At 39.8% G+C, this 12864-nt stretch overlaps 1 protein-coding gene across 2 annotated transcripts in view; it reads left to right on the top strand.

The window, feature by feature from the left end:
• The window catches only part of foxj3 (forkhead box J3), a 40893-nt gene that overhangs the window by 5089 nt on the left and 22940 nt on the right, over window positions 1–12864 (top strand). The window lies entirely within an intron of this gene.

The following is a 12864-nucleotide window of genomic DNA, read 5'->3' as shown; positions in this document are numbered from 1 at the left end:
CACTTTAACCTATAACGTGCACAAAAAAGATAAATAACACAACAAAGGACAGGGAAAAAGCAAAAAGTCATAATATGAGGACTTTAAGGATATTTCTTATACTAGGATTAAAACAATAATAAACATTTCCTAGAGGAGTATAGGCTTTACTTGCAGCACTTGTCTATAGTGCAGTATACTGTTCCTATGTGGTACGGATTATAACTTATATCTGTTGCTCAAGTCCCTTATATTTCAAAGCCATTAAAGGCAATGTAAAAGGGCCCGGATTCTTCCTGTGAGATTAAAAGGTGAATGGGAAGAGTGCTCTCCCACTCCAAGGTCAGAAGAACGTGTCTTTCTTTCCATCATGAGTGCTTCACAATGATGAGACTTTTAATACTTATAACGTATGCTGTATTACTTACAACGTATGGTCACTTTCAGATTTAAGAATCTACTGCATAAGAGAAGTCATGTTCATTCATTCGTCAATTAGGTATTAAACCTTTTTTTTTTATTCACAGAAAAGATTTTTAAAATGTGGATTTTTTTGGGTATGATTAGTAATAGAATGAATGAAATAAGAGCTGAATTTGGTTTTCAAGTCTATCTGTCATTCTCAAATCTCCCTCTTCATGGAAGCTTGCGTGCCATGATTAGTGAATTAGCTCTCACTTTCGCTACAACTTTGTGGGGCAATTGTTTGCAGACGCGTGTTTTCAAGACACTTCAAAAGGACAGCTGCAGGGGTGGGGGTTCCCCCCTAGTCTACTTCTACGTGGATGTATCATGGTGGGCTGTAGCGCAGAGCAGTCTGAAAAAACCATACTGGTTAAGAGTTTATTAAGGTTAGTGTGAGTGTTGATGTGTCAATTAGTATTGGTCAGTGTTTTAGATGCTAAAGTCTGGTGGAGCTTAATGTCAATGTCAATATCAATTTTATTTCTATAGCACATGTAAAAACAACAACAGTTGACCAAAGTGCTGAACAGGGTCGATGTCAAATATATAAATAACAAGTGTAAAAATCACTCCAACCAAAATGCATCACAGGGAGACAAACAAAACTTTAAAACATCAGAATCCAGGTTTAAGTGATAAATTAATAATAATTAAAGTTATAACTTAAAGTGATGGGGAACCAGTGTCAAATAATGACCTGTGTCTGCATTATTTGTTGAAAGCATTAAATTATAAGAGGTTTTGTACAGTCCGGTGAGATGTTTTTAATAAATCAAAATGCACATCATGAAAAGAATACATTTTTTAAACTTTTTACATAACAAGCATTATGTGATTTAAACTCAGATTGTAAATTTCCAGAAGATGTAGGAAACCCATGTGTAATATGTTGAACTAACTTATCAGAAAGGTAATGCAGTTAAAGTATTTGTTACCTAACAGTCTACATTACAATAAATGCATTTGAGCAAATATTTTATTAGAAGGTAAAGTTCTTTGTTTGGCCTGTAACAATTATTAAATTATTATCTCATCGAAATATTATTTTGTTTCCAAAATTATTGCCATTTCATTGTTTAACCACAATTAATTGCTAACATTAGCTAAGGTTCTAATGGGTATGGCTGTTCAAGTATGGATGGTAATTGTCCTTTTTGCTGTTAATTTAAGAGAAGAACACAATGTTTTATGATCATAGATGCAAGCTTTTCTTCATAGGCTGTGTACCTGTGTTAATACATTATCTGGGTCACAAGTATAATGATATAACCAAAAGACGTATTCTCGGATTCATTCCAAACCTTTTGCGACAGTAATACATAAATAAATATTTTAAAATTGGACTGAAAGAGACAAATGAATTGCAATTATTTTTGAGACAATTAATTGGTCATTGAAATTTGAAATTGTTACAGCTCTATTTTCTTTCATATATATAACTATTGACTTTGAATGGTATCTGCAAATACATTCCCTGTATTCACGCTTACTACTACATTTAAGCTCTCAAGTGTTGCTACAGTAATACCTTTATACTGGATGGGCTGATTTAAGCAAACAGAGCTCCCTAATGGATCTGCATGGCCCTTCTCTCAGCTCCAGCTGAGTGCAGGCCATCAGAAAATATGACACCCTGCTCACCTTAGCCAAAGAACGAGTGACAGTTTGTGTGACTTTTCTTTTCTGGTATATTTTCTGTTCAAAAACTGGTCAAGAACAGTATTAGGTAGAGACTCCACAGATACTCTGAAATGTTGACCCCCCCCATGCTCATCTCCACTTCCTGTAGGCTCACTTCAGGCAAAGTGTTTAAATTCCCCTTTGCATTTCTTCCAGGTGAAGAATGCCAAAGAAAATGTGGAGCAATTCTCAACCAGTTTAAAAATGCTTGAAATGTTTTCTCTTGAACTTTAACTGTTGAGGAGATTTTTGCTACTGGCATGATTTTATTTACTTTTTTTGTTCACACCTGTGTACAGAAAAGAAAATTAGCTGGAAAAGAATGTAGGATATTGTTGATTGCCTAACAAGCATTGAATCTCCCATTGCATTTTCACTGAGGCTCATAGCTCTTACACGATCTTGTTAACAGGGAAATATAGTTTTCGTCTGTAAGTCCTACAGTGTGCAGAGATGGGGCACAGAGCTGCCTTCTGCAGGGGCCCTGGACCTGGCTTTGATCTCATTATAAAATGCAAATACACAGTACCCTAAACAGATCAAAGGTTCAACTTCCCATTGGATCTAAGGCTTAATAATAGCAGCCCGGAGCAGTTTTCTATTTTTTAAGAAGCGATTTGGGTAGCTACTCGTCCTCCAGGACATTATTTACTCTGGAGATAATGTTCCTGCTTCTGACTAGTGACTAGCCACAGCTCAGAAAATCCCTGCTCCTGTTGCTTATTTAAATAAGATTGGTCAGGTATGAGAATTTGTGCTTCCTGCCCCTATCTCCCACCTCAAGCTTAGGTTTGCACGGCCTGAAATCTGAAAGTGTAAAATTGCTTCGGTGCTACACCCTCTGATACCTTCATCTACTTTCTAAGCCTGTATCATCATTACACCGTAAAGCAAACATTTAAATGTTAAGCACTTTGCTGATACTGAATTTTTCAGTAGCACATACATATTTAGAGCGCTCCTCTGTTCCTTTTGAAACCAACCCATCAACCCTAAGTCCAAAATGATCCTTTTGAAGAAGTTCATCAATTTCTCTTTTTCAGTTCAGCGTCATATGACCCTTGGCTGAGATGGAATGTGATGAAGTGATAGAGCAGTATTTTGTCTCATCCTGGATTGCCTGTTAATTGTAGAGACTGCAAAAGTGGCTGCGTACCGGCCTGGCGCTGACTTTGTCAGGTGGTGGGAGGGGTAGTGATTCACTCGGCAGCCAGTTTGATCATGCTGTGAGGCGAGTTCCCGTGTCAGGAAGCTCCAGCCTGGCCACCCGCCCACCAGCCTCACCTTGCACCCGCCTACCAGCGCCCCACCGCTCACGCTCTGGCCCTTTAGAGTGGGCGGGGAGAGCAGGCTGGCAGGCCTTGGCACAGATACATTTTGGCAGGAGCTGCTGTCCCCACACTCCGCTGAGTGAAGTGCTGACTGCAGTGCAGAACATAAAAGGCCCGAGGCTTCTATCGCTTCCTCTTGTGGCCTGCAGGCCTGTGTAGAGATGTTGGCTTCAATTTTACTTGAAACTGTAGTTGTCTTTCTGACAGTCATTGCTATGGCCTCTCAGTTCAACGCCTACATATATGGCTTATGTTATCATTTTATACAGCTATTAATCCTTAACATCTCCCTCCCATCTGCTCTTTTTAGTCATTGATACAAATACAGCAGCGGGTTGTAAATGCATTTGACCATGGTCATCAATAGATTCAGTGAACTTCCTCCTCTGTGATAATGAGATCTGTTAAAGTCGATATGTGACTCACAGGCTGGGGCGCACCACTTGGGCTGCCATGTTTTTTCTTTTTTTCCTAAGAATCATTTATAATGCAGAAGATACTGGACAATGATGGGCTGTTGATCCCTGTACACATTCTTAGTCACTGCTTTAGGCCTTTAAAAACACACCTAATCAGTATATACTGCTGAGGCTAGCTCTTCAGTTAGTAGTTATGAAGGAATATGACAGTCAAAGGGAGTAGTAGCTTTGTCAGAGTAGACATGTCTGTTGGGTAGCTAGTTCCCTTTGTCCTCTAGTTAGTTATGGCTTGGCGTTTATCTCAGTTGGATAGGAGTTTGAATATGAGAACTCCAGAGTAGCTGACTCTTTAATAACTGGAAACGGGGTCGGATCTGTATTTCAAGGTCTTCTCCAGAGCTGTCCATTTATTTGGGGACTGAGATCATCACCTCCAATAAGCCGTGCCCTTTCTTTGTCACAGACATGTAGCTTGTAGTGCAGTTGGGCAAGAAAAGCATACCCAGTGTCACAGTTAAAATTATGAACTGGAATTTGTAGCACACAACTCATAACCGGAAAAATCATTACTAGTTCTTAGATTCTTCAGAGGGGAAGATTAAGGGCCATGGGGCTCAGAAACTCTTTAGTCATCATTGTGTGGCTATAAAGATTTAGACAAAAATAGCACTTTGTTTTCCCAGTATTTTAACTCAATTTTCCCAGTAAGTGGCCTTTTGCCCTCCATCATTTTTCTACTTGGTTTGCTGTAACCTTTGTGGAAAGCAGTGTATGTACAGTTAGAGCTTAATATTGCTGAGAATGTCTGTGAATTCCATCCCCTCAAAAGAAATCAGGAATGTTTTCATCATTTAAAAATTACTTTTCATACTATGATGTTTATTCCGGTGAAGATTAAAAGCCCAAACTGTAAATTTGAACTAATACCAATGAATTCCCAGGTGTAGATATTAAGTTAGATTTTTACATTTCTATATGACATGTAAAAATGTCATTTTTCATCCTCAACGGATTTATTATTGTAAAATCCAAACAAATCTGTTTTTGTCTTGTTTTTACAATTTAATATTAAATTGAAAATAACTACTATGTGAAAACAAAGTAACCATGTTAATGGTCATAAGTAAGCTAAGTTAGCTAACTAGTTTACATGACATCCCTAGGCCATTAAAAGGGTGCAGTAAACACAAGCTAGGTTGAGCCAACACAGTCTGCAATAAATCTTAATTACCTACACTATTTGCCTTTGAGATAATGAACACAGTTTTTCTTTGAAATCTGTCCATGTTAAACAGTGACAATGCCTCTCTGTTGTGCTTAAACACAAGAACAATGCTCTCAGTGAACTCTTATCTTGTTCGCTGGAAATATTCAACCCGTCCTTGTCTATTATTTTCTTGTACCTGGACACATCACCATGTGTGCGATTTTAGAAGCATATTGTCTTTCCAAAACTTGTATCTCTATATTAACTGCTGTTCTCTGTACATATTTGTATTCAGTCTAACACAGTTAGAGCCTCCGGATGCAACAGTCAAGTGATTGGTTAGGGTAAAATCAAATCCTCCCCTCCAGGAAACTGCTAATAAGAAGCTAACGTCAGACTGAATAATGGAGTTGTACCATAACGGCTGTTCAGTCTGTATATCTGTATACCTTTGTTGACATTGGAATCACAGATGGTGCCTTGTAACACGGCCTCTTGTGTGGCCACTGATTTTTGCAGGAGAGGGGTGCTCTGATGAATTCTGTGTGCTATAAATAGATCAAAGTCCTTGGAATATGCCTTTAACACTGACTATGCCCTGTTAAATTCATCTAGGCTGGGTTTGACTGGCTACTGCTGCCAGCTTTGCCTGGGTAGAAAATGTAATTTTAGAAAAGTGTTAACATGGTGTGATTTAATTTTAACATATATCTTTTTAGTACAAGTCTGATTGATTAGATTTTTTTCTCCTGGCCTTTTTAAAAATATAATTAATAGTTTTCATAATTAAGGTAGCCAGCTCTCCCTGAAGAACAGTTGCCTCCTGTGAAGCATGCAGCTAATTTATCTGCCAACACTGTATTGTAGCTCAAATGCAGCTTTTCCTTTTTGGAAAAGAGGCTACAGGACTAATTAGCAGAGACTGAAGAAGGATCTTAAAAAAAAAAAAAAAAAAAAAAAAAAAAGTACTGCATCCTGAGACTGCTGATAGGGTCAAAGGTCTGTAGCTTGACTGAGGTAAGTTCTCCACTGAATATCCACTTACTCCTAATTTCCACCGGTTGTGGAACGTCTGCTGATCCACTTTGGAACGGCAGTTGAGCGATTGGGTTTTCATAAAAGTCAATGTATGTAGTTTCACTGACTGCAGAACGGCTGTGTTCCGACTCCGTCCCAGCTCCGGCGATTCGCAGCCCTCTAGAGCGGATACGCAGAGCTTCTATTTTTGCCGGATGCCTGAGAGCTCCGCAACAATTCAGCACACGGCAGATAGAGCGTGAAAGACAGTCGAGCACAGAACCAAAATAATTGCAATACTCCTTGAAAACATAGCACAGAGTTGTTTCCCCTCTACTCCTCCGGATGGAAACAAACTGTTGTTGGTTTTGTGGTTCTATTATATATGAATTTGCAAGATCTCGTGGGTCCTCGAGACTTCAGCTGTCAGTCAATGCCGCAGCCGTTCCACAACAAAATCCAGACCTGGTGGGTGTTGACGGACAGCGGAGCACGGAGCCGACACGCAGCGGAGCCGATCCGCAGTCGTTCTCCAACCAGTAGAAACTAGGAGTTAGAGTGACAGCCGTGCTGCCTTACATCCAGACTGTAAGCCACTCACGCCTGATAGAGATAGAATTTTAAAAGTCATATGCTAGCCCTGATGATTGCCATGCTGATGAAATCTGCATGGCAAGTAATTATCTTGGAAATATGTCTGGCTGATGTTGTTCCATTTCATCTTTGTTTTGATCCGCCCTCTCTCTTCTCTGGCAATTATTTAACCCTGTCACCGTCTGTGTCTGCCTCCAGCATCTAATGGCTTCACAGCTCCTCACAATCCCTGCCTTTTTCGAATGAAAGGCGAGCAGCCTTGAGTCTCTATACGACTCTGCTGCTGCCTACCATTAAATGCTACTTATTGATAAAGATGTCACAATGGCAGAGGATGTGTAGGGAAGGTTTTTTTATGTCCTCTTCCTTGTCAGTGAGGCAGGATGGCTGTCTCTTATCCTAGAGAGATATTTGATCATCCTGCTGGTGCGTCCTCAGTGGGGTCAGCAGTCTGTGAGAGGGGGACAGTGACACAGCTGTGGAAGCCGAGTGGAACCAGTGATGGATGACATGCCAGAATGGGCCACGTTGCCTTCCCAGGCGCCTGTGTTGACAGGCATGGCTCTCCAACTCACATTCAGCATCAGTAGGGCTAATCATGGGTCATGCCGGCCACAGATGTGACACGTGAATATCGCTCCTGTAATTGCTCATTTGTCAACGTCACATTCTCTAAGAGCCGATTTCTGCAGCCACATTTTTGAATAAAACTTGCTGAAATGGACAAACATAAAATAAAATAAAGTAAATGAAATTGCAATGCATTTTCCACTTTGCAGATTTGCCATTAGGAAGGTCTTCACATTAAATATAACCATTTGCTGTTGTTTAAAGTGGCTCTATACAATTATATTATATAACTGGTTGCCAACAAGTTTGCCATATCAACTTCAAAGGTGGTAAAATGTCATTTATAGATTGTTTCCACTGCATCCAAGTGACCAGAAAAATAGGTTTATAGCATGTTTATCTGGTGGTAGTATTTTAGCGAGACATAGGCTAAAATAGATTATGTACCCGAGGGCCACTTACTTTTTCTACAGATAAATATGAAAGCTACATTCTGTGTTTCTACAAATGCATTGGCTCCTTTCTTGTAGTATGTAAATTGTTTTGTGAGTGTGTGTTTTGTGTGTGCTCACAGTGATTATAATCCGAGCCCTGGCTGTAAGCCCTTCAGCCTGTGCTACACCAGCCGCAAGGCCACAGCCTCTCCCCACCAGTTAATTGCATCTGAATTAGTCCATTAATGTGGCCGTGTAGAGGGATGAAGGGGTGCACGGAGGTGTCTGGCCTCTTTTGACCACTGCAATGTATTATTAATGGGTCAGCAAGTCTGGCAGCTCTGCATTAACTTGGCTAATGGACTGTAGGGTGGGTCTGTGATTTTCTTTCAGAAGAAAACCAAATCTAATACATATTACAGAAGAAGAGCTTCTCTTAGTCTTTTTTATAGAGTTTGTTAGTAAGAGCAGAGCAGTGATTTAAAATGAGACGTTGCTTCTTGCCTTTCCTTTGTGGATTTGCTCCATGCTGACAGGTTACTGTGGGGAGTCCAAGGTTACTCTGAGTCATCACCCTGTGTCTGTCATGGACATGTACTGTAATGTACTTTGCTAATGAAAAGCTAAGTATGAGATCAGATTAATACAGATGATGGTAAATGGCTTACCTTTTTCTCTGATGGTGTAGTAACCGAGTGTATTCAAGAAACTAGGGACAACTGAAGTAAATGTAAGAGTGAGTTGCATGACAAGAACACAACTGAATTCTGATTTGACATTCAGGCCATCTGCCATATTGTCAAATTTAAATAATTTATTTAAAATGTAATAACTTAGAACAACAACTTTTGTGACCAGTCATTTGCTGTTAAGCAATGTCAATGCTGTCTTTAAGTGCAGCTAGTTTCCTTTGTGTCTTTAGCTGCAGACTGTTGTACGTCCCTGTGTTGGAGTCCGTTAGAGTGAAATACAGTTTTTTTTACAAATTGTATCTGTGTTTAAGCCATCTAAAGCAGCAGGCTAACGTTACCTTAACTAGCATCATGCCCTAGGCTGTTTTTAAAAATTGCATCACGATTCTTTTTAAAGATTTTTTTTTTTTTTTTTATCTCAACCAGTTTTAATCTTCACATTAAAATTAATTAGTAACCGATCGTTACATCCCTAGTCACCATTTGTTTCTCTACAGCCAGACACAAGGATATGACTGTGCAAAGATAAAAGGTTAAGGAATGCATGTGATGTTTTAATTTATTTGCAGTCTGATGGTAACATGCGTAGTGAGCTGCAGCATTAGCTCTATAATGTTTGTATAGACATGCAGAAGAAATATAAGGTCAAAATGTCTCAGTTTTTCCTCTCCTCAATATAATGTGTTTTTAGTAGGCCTTCTGTTCTGTTTTGCATTTTGTTCTTCAAACATCACATTTTATGGTCTTGGTATAAAGAGCTAAAATGTGTTTCTTGCTACTTAAGCCTATTAAGAAAAGAATATACATGGAAGAAGCACACACAAGGCTTCCTGTGCTGTTACTTAATTTGTCTTACTCTTAAGTGGACAGTTGGCACTACCCCGTCACCATTAGTAGCTGCAGTCAGTTCTTCATTGTTAGTGGGCACTGTAGTCAGCAGGCTGCTGTGAGCCATTGTCAGAGGATAGCATCAGAGGCTCTTCTTCTGGCTGATAATTAAGTGGCGCACTGACAAACGGCTTTCATCAGATCCCTCATGTGGAACTGAGAGCATGCGAAGGCTTTCAGGGAGGATAAACCAGAGGACGTCACTTTGCCTCCAATCTTTCATGGCCTTGTGCTGCCTATGCAGTGGAGGAGTAAGGGAGAGAAAAAGAGCCCTGTGTACTGTAGCACAGAAGAAAAGTGCAAGCTTGCGTCGGTCACACAACCATACTCGATGTACAGCACTGTGCAAAGCGGCTCTCATTGCTGATATTGCCAAGCACTCAGTATGTGGTGTCTTTTTATCCAGTATCTGTCAATTATTATTTGATCCTCAAGGCTGATAGAACTTGTGATGACCTTAGGCGCTGTGTGCATAAGAAAAGATAGACTGAGTTTGAACCAGGGTGCGCTATTGCGACAATAACGCCCTTAAAACGTAAAGTGTCCCATCACTACAACCTCTTCTTACTCGTCCCCCTTAAAATCAATGAGTGTGGAGGCTTCTTTTATTTCTTTTTTCTTTTTTTGCAGGCTCCTCATTTTTAGACTTTAGTGCGTGCGTGTGCGCGCCAAACTGTAAAAGAAAACGGTTGTCTACTACCTGTACAGGTGCATTGCAAACTGGTGTCTGTTTGCTCAGCCAAGATGGTTTGTAAACGAACGTTGGCGTATCAGCAGCTGAAGCAGAGGGCCGTGGAGCTGTTAACAGGATCATTGAGATGATCTGACATGTTGTGAATTACCAGAAATGACCAGAAGTAGAGAACTACAAAGCAGTTACCAGTAAATATAATATAATGTATTTAATGATCAGCATGGTGAAGGTCATTTAAAGATTTGCAGTGATGTAGCTGTTGAATAAATGTGAGCTAAAGTAAGTTGGTTTTCTAGGTACAGATGCATTTTTTAATGTAAGTTCATTCTAAGCATAATACTGAATAAAATATGTCAGTTCCAAAGTTTAGCCCGAAATTCTCATTTCAATTGAAAACAAAACAAGTTATTAGTCTAATTTCATGTTTGTCACTTGTCATGTAATTTAAAAAAATTTGCATTAGTGACCCTCCGTTTGACCCCTTCCCAGACAATCACACTGGGCTGATTCTTGATTGTCTGTAGTGGATGTTGCACAGTTTTTTGTATTCCCTGGACTTGATTTTAATCTTGCCGTGTCTCGACATTTTTGTTCCAGCCTGTGTTGTATTGACTGGTTTACTGTTTATCTATGTCTGTCACTTAATCCTGCCAACTTCCATAGAGGTCTGTGCCCATCATCATTTCTGTTCATTTCTTCTTGGTTCATCGCCAGTGACAACCTTGTTGAAGGTCAGATGTTCTGAAATAATCCCCTTAATGGAATAATGCTGCACCGTGCAGTAGTGTAGCAACACCAAAGGTTGTACAAAGTGGTTTGTGTGCGGTTTGGCTCTGAGCGAGAGAGTGAGACAGAGTGGGAGAGGCACAAATATCGGCAAAACAGAGACCGACAGTTCTCTAAAGGACTGTGATCAAATAGGGCTCATATGAGCGGCTCAGGGCTTTTGTTGTAGTGTGACCTGCCATTCAGTGTTGCATTAAGTGAATTTTCCCCCCACATCTTTTCAAATCTGCAGTGACCACCTCCCAATTTATAAGGGGAACGCTCAAATTCCAAACGTAGCATTCAAGTAGAGGCTGTAACCTTGAGTGCACCTAGAAAATAATGCAGAAGATGTTTTTTACCTTGAATTTCTGCAGGTCCATTCCCAGGTTGGCCTTACAGCAACAAAGCAGTTAGGGAAGGGAATGTGCCTGCGTGAGATTGAGTTCAGAACATTTATATTGGAGCTTTTGGTCTCTAACCCCACCTCCTTGGTGCAGCATTCATAAACTTTGTTTATGCCACTAGAGAACTACAGGGATTTTGTTTTGGCTCAGTCTATTGTCTGAGCTCTATAGGATGCAGCATCCCTGGATTACCCTTCAGCAAAATTACTTGGCAGATATAGTTGGTTTGCTTTGCTTTTTTGGTATCAGAATACGCAGGTAAGCTCAACATCTACTTTTACTTTGTTTGCAGATTTCTTTGGTTAATATGTATCTGGTTGTAGTTAATATGTAGACAGTATGGTCTAATAATCTGTAGTTATCAGAGATGTTTTTGCTGTAGACGTGGGTTAGCTTGCTTGTATTTATCTGTCTGAGGTGTCATTCTTCCAGTGATGAAGCACATTTTGTACCTGCAGCCTCCCCTATCTATCCCATTCGCCATTCCCGCAGTTTAAATGTATGGAGCCGGCCTCTGGAAACCTGTGGAGGCTGAAACAAACCAGTGACCTCAGTTGTCATCTTTAATTCTTTAATCTTTTTAATTATAGCTCTTTAAAAAACATTTAATAAATAAAGTCATAGCATTTCACTATTGCAAATGTTCTGAAAGTTGTTTTTGGGCTCCTTTCACTGTTTTGAGTCCACACAACATGGGATGGTTTATCAAGCTAATTTCTTTCTTGCATGTATTGCCCTCATTATATGAGCCTGCCAGTGAGAAATGGGTTTAATTTAGGCAAATGCTCACAGTCGGTGGTGGGGGGGGAAATACAATTTCCCCGAAGTGTCATCTCCTTCTGCGCAAATGGCTGTTGAGTTTTAATTACTATAATACCTCAATGTACAACACAAGATGACCTGGGTCTATATAGCAAAAGTTAGCAATCATTTAGATTTTTTTTTTTTTTTTTTTGATTGCTCAATTTATTTTTGTCTTTGCATTATGGACATGGACATAGACATAGAGCTCTCCTAGCACGGCATAGCAGGTTATTATATTTATGACAGCTTTTAACTCTGCACTCATTTTTTTGCGGCAGACAAGTAAAAAGTTTGTTTTGTTAAAACTACATACAGGTTAGTAAAGTTTAAAGTCTGTGGGATTTAAAACCATGCCAACACATTACTACTAGATCCCAAAGGAATCTGATCAAACGCCTTTGAAGATAGTAAAAAAAAAAAAAAAATATCATCATAGTTGACTCCATTGTTATTTAAGTGTGGTCGTTGGTAGCTTTACTAGATGTGAGACAGCTTTGCAGTGAGTGTTGTCGGACTTCTTGAGTCTGACAGTATGTTTTCGGGGGGGGGGAGGGGCCACTGTAGCCAATAAGGCTTAAGTAGCACTATATAGAATATTAAAGGCCTTTCCGTAGGAGCTTAATGTTATTATTTTTTGTCATTGAAACCCAGGGAAACCCACTTACCTACTTTCTCACGATTTTTATGTACATGTTGTGAATGTGTGTGGTAAAACAAGAGGTGAGAGTGGTTTTAAGTGTTCATAAAGTGAATGCAGCATCCGGCACTCCTTCATCATCACACAGCAGGCTTTCATCAGTCAGTCAAAAGAGCCTCGTTCTGATGGCCTTAGGCTCACCAGTTCTCTTATGGCGGTTTTCCACTGCGTGGTATCTACTCGACTCGCCTCGGGTCTACTCGCTTTTTTTGGTTTTCCAT

The sequence above is a fragment of the Etheostoma cragini genome, chromosome 4, assembly GCF_013103735.1.
Source record: "Etheostoma cragini isolate CJK2018 chromosome 4, CSU_Ecrag_1.0, whole genome shotgun sequence".
NCBI lineage: Eukaryota > Metazoa > Chordata > Actinopteri > Perciformes > Percidae > Etheostoma > Etheostoma cragini.
This window is presented reverse-complemented; position numbering and strand designations above follow the sequence as displayed.